The 4,464-nt window shown below is 48.1% G+C and overlaps 1 protein-coding gene across 8 annotated transcripts in view; it reads left to right on the top strand.

Annotated features, from left to right (window-relative positions):
• The first annotated feature begins 4,155 nt into the window (after positions 1-4,155).
• Positions 4,156-4,464, top strand: part of PPFIBP1 (PPFIB scaffold protein 1) — a 174,919-nt gene continuing 174,610 nt past the window's right edge. For 7 of the 8 annotated variants that reach the window (XM_077774549.1, XM_077774555.1, XM_077774554.1 and 4 more), the window contains exon 1: positions 4,157-4,290. The gene's annotated coding sequence lies outside the window, so the exon portion shown is untranslated. Of the gene's footprint in view, positions 4,291-4,464 lie in introns of all 8 variants that reach the window. The other variant, XM_077774553.1, reaches the window with a different exon arrangement.

The raw sequence follows: 4,464 nt of genomic DNA, 5'->3' as shown, positions 1-4,464 counted from the left end.
TAAGGATGAAACAAATTGGCATCCTGCCCTCAGGAACTTATAGTCAGTGAGGGACATAAGTCATGGATAAAAATAATAGTACAACTGCTTTGTGGAATAAGAAAGAGGAAAATGTTTACTGATGTCTATGTGTCAGGCAACGTGCTACCACCTTGCACATGACATCTCATCAAATCCTCACAACAATGCTGTGCGGTAGATTTTCCTAGACATGTAAAACCCTCATTCACTGAGGAAGAAGTATATTTTGGGAATATGGGGGCCAAGTCCTTCAGTTTGCACAGAGAATATGAACATGAAGAAGGGTGGATGACTGAGAGCAGAAAGGTAAGTTGGTGCCAGGCTGTAAGGGCGTTTGGATGCCCCCAGGGAGTTTGGGCTTTGTTTCCTGGTAAAGGGAGACATTTAGGCGTTTTGAAAGGAGTCAGGAATGATCAGGACTGTGCTTTAGAGAAGCAGCAGCTGGAAGAGTGTACAGACCAGAAGAGGCACAGGATGCACCCTTGATAAGTCAGGTGAACTCCCAGTCTCTGCATCTAAACAAGCTAAGTGGGGGATGGGTCCTGCTGCCTGCGCGGGCTTGGGGGTGGGAGAGCCAGGAGTCTACCGGCTCCCTGTTATTCTGGAAGGCAGAACTGAAAACGGGTAGAATGTGGACAAGCCATGCGTTAGATGTACAAAGAAAATAGGGCTTGCAGTCAGAAACCTTGCTTTCAGTCCCAGTTCTGGGTATTCTGGAACAATTCACTTACATAACTCTGCTGTGCCTTTTGATTCCTTATACGAGAAAAGGGCTAATAACACGCACCTTAAAGAGCCGTTATGAAGGTTAAATGAGACACAGGACCGAGATCTTTGGAGGGGAATGTCAAAAAAGGGGGATCTGCTTGCTACGAGAAAGACCTGGAGTCGGGGGCTGCTCTCCTAGTTTGTACGCTCCTTGTTGCCTGGCAAATCCAAGCAGGGGCTTTCGAGGCTACTTGTGAGGAATGCTGTAGGAGTTCTCCCAGCCAACTGGTGCACTAAACGACCTTTACAGTCCATTTCAAGTTCTATTTTTTGTTACTCTCACAGGTCTTCTCCCGCTTTCAAAGTGTTCCTCTCCCTACCCGTGCCCCATAGTGTTAGTATCTGGAACAATTTATAGGTACTAAAGGCGAGGCTCACCATAGGAATAACTAGGCAGAAAATAGGTTTCTAGACCTGCAGAGCTCATTCGTGTGGAAACCACAGGACCTATAGATGCACTTTTCCATGAAGCCAGCTAGAATCCAGGATAATGGGCAAAGTCCGGCTATCTGCTCCTCATGCATCCTATTTCATTTCTGCTACATTGCTGTTATTCTTTGGGGCTTCTCTAAGATACCCAGAGGCCAGTGCTAGACATATGCCCTTTTTTTATTTTTTTGTAAATGAAGCATTACAGTGAAGCCTAAATGTACGACAGAGAGAGGAGCTACAACTCTTGTTAAGTGGGAGAGGGTGGGGGTGCAGGGAGAAGGAGGCTGAAACCTTGCCCACTGGGTCCTTCCTCACCCACTCTGGAACCCCTAGTTTGAGCACTACTGTTCCAGCCCGGGCCTGTTTTCAGCTTTCCTCTTGACTCTTTTGTTTTCTGGACTCTGATGGCAGCTGTTATCACTCCAGCTGCAGAGGGGATGGGAGGCGACTTCCTGTTATTCCATCCTGCCATCCCTGTGGGGGTGGGACATTCCCTCCCCCATCTGCTCCCGGTCGGTCGTAGCATGTGAGCCTGGAGGCAGCTATCCTGGGACTGGGTCTGGAAGAATGACTGGTAGCCACTCAGCCACTGTTGGAAAGCATTTGCGGAGCAAAGCGGGCAACCGGCCCCAGGGACAAGTGTGTCCCTGACTGAGGGGGCAGGGAGAGTTGTGGTTTCTGGCTGTGAGATTATTGGCGGTTTGGGTGCATGAAGGAATGGACAGGGGTTAGGAGCGACATGATGATTCATTTTTCTGTCGTCCTAGATTTTAGAGTCTTTGAATTGGGTATAAGGAATATAAAGAGGATTAAGCATAGAGCTTGCTTAATCCTGTGGGAAGATAAGGAAATACATAAAATTGGACATATTTACCCACGTTTATCTCTCTGTACAATCTCAATAACCCTCACAATAACCTTTGATTATTATCAGCCCCGTTTTATAAAGGTAGTGACTGAGGTCTTCTGATGGATATTTTAGTGCTTTGCCCAGTTACACAGCAAATCAGTGCCAGAACTGGGCAACGGACCCCCAGCCTTTCTTCCATTCACTGTAGCACACAGTGAGGACTAGGACTTTAGTTAGGCTTTGAGAAAAGGGCAAGAGTTCACACAAAGAAGAGCTGGGATTCCAGGTGGACCAGAACGTGGGAATCAAGCAGCGATCTGTGAGTAGACCGGCTGGACTAGAGCAGAGGGGTTCCCAGGAGTGAAATGGGAGATAAGGTAGGAAAGGTAAATACAGGCCAGGTTGGGGAGAGTTTTGAATGGCCAGCTACAAATTGTAGGGAAAGGAGGTCTGATTTAGAGGGGAAGATGTTGATGGCAAAAGCAAACAGTATTTTAGAAAACTCATTTGATGGATGCATAGAAAGATGTAGAGCCGGGAAAAATGAAGTCAGATGTTAGGAGGTTGGAATAGTATAGGTCTGACAAATAGCACAATGGTATAATGGAAAGTGATCTGTGAGAGCACAAGTCAGGGTCTGTGGATTTTTTTCAGCACTGTAAGCGTTTGAATGAGTGTCCGTGTGGCCAATCACTACCTCAAAGGGAGAAAATGGTTTGGGAGTCAAACGGTTCTTGGTTTCAAGCCCAATTCTGGATGTTCTCAAGTAATTTACTTCTATATGATCTTGCTGAGCCTTTGATTCCTTATGTGAAGGTGGGGCTAATGACACTTTGCAGATTGGTTGTGAGGATTAAATGAGACACGGCACTGGAGTCTGTGCATCCACCTACGATTTTTGGCAGAATGATGAAATGTAGGAGATGTTGTCATCCATCAAAAAGCAAACAGCAGAAAGCCAATACTTAATTCATTGTACTTCCAGAAGATAATGGATACTACGCTATCTATACCTTATACAAATAGAGCCACAGTTCACCATTCAGTTCTGTCTTGGATCAGATCTTATTCAAATTGAAAGAATCATCTCCCGATAATCATTCTGTTCTGTTAGCCAAGGGGATTATACAGCATGATACCCGTCAGGGGTAAATGTTAGTTAATTCTTAATTGATAGCTCAGCCACTGCAATTGGCTCCATTCAACAGTAATTATTCTCATGTGGCTTGTTGAACTCAATTGTGAGATTCCCCTCCTCCCCTTCCTTTTCAGTAGTGTATGAAAGCAACAGCCTTCAGGTACTTAAAAAGGTAAATAGTAATTTTTCTTACTTTAGAGATCCATTTTTTTTAATTTTAATTTTTTGGTCCGAAGCTCGTGTGGTGTGATTTTCATCGCTAAAAGCAAAAGCAGCACATGGCTGATAACGCCACTGTTTAACAATTCAGAGCTGGGTCGCGGTTTCTCATCCAAACCTTTCCGGAGCTTTTGAAGTTCTAAATTCCCCATCTAAGGGAACACCCAGCAGCCCCCAGATGAAAGGGAAGACGAGTGAGCTGGCGTTTTCCTTTATTTGCATGACTTAAAGCTAGCCATTTTCTGCTCCACGCGCCGCGGGACTCGTACTTGCCCGTGACACAGAGGCAATTGTTTTTCCTTAAAAAGGGGGCCGGGGTGGGTTAGTTTCGTTTCCGACATGGGACGTAGTAAATACCCCAGGAGAAGTTTAAAACACGACCCGCAAGGCTCTTGCCCATACCCTTTACCCCCTTTTCTTAGAGATAGCAGGAAAAGCAGCATTTTTTTTCTCCCACCACCACCCACTCCCAGCCCTGGTCTGGCTCGAGCGAGGAATGTATAAAATTGTTGGCTCCTCTGAGTGACGGCCTCGGGGCCCAATCAGCGGGCGCCCGGGCGCCGCCGCCCCCGCCCCCTTGCGAACTCTCTTTGGCTAATTCCCGCAGGGAGGGAGGAGAGAAGGCGAGTGGGAGGTGGGAGGGGGAGGTACCTGGAACTGGGAGTGATGTCAGCTCCCAGCTCGGTGCCTGCCCGGATTCCTGACATGGTGTAGGGCCGAGAGGGTGGGGAAGGCGGGAGCGGGACGGGAACGGGTTCGGGCCGGGAGCCTGCGGCGGGGCCACAGTGCTGGGGCTTTGGACTCAGACGGAAGGTGAACCAGAACTTTTGGAACTGGAGCCCACGGCTCTCTACCCCCCCAGGTAAGGGCGTTTGGCTCCTCTCACAGACCGGAGGGAAGTGGCACCGTTGTGCGGTTGCAGCTGGGTGTTGCAGCCGCTCCTCCTCCTCCCCGGGTCGATTTCCTTTCCAACTCACTCCTGTTTCCCGGGGGGAACGGGAACTTTTTTGGGGGGGGGAGGATTTGGGGAGAGGGC

The sequence above is a fragment of the Crocuta crocuta genome, unplaced genomic scaffold (genome assembly GCF_008692635.1).
Source record: "Crocuta crocuta isolate KB4526 unplaced genomic scaffold, BGI_CrCroc_1.0 scaffold176, whole genome shotgun sequence".
NCBI lineage: Eukaryota > Metazoa > Chordata > Mammalia > Carnivora > Hyaenidae > Crocuta > Crocuta crocuta.
Note: the sequence above shows the minus strand (reverse complement) of the source record. Positions and strands in the feature narration are given on the sequence as shown.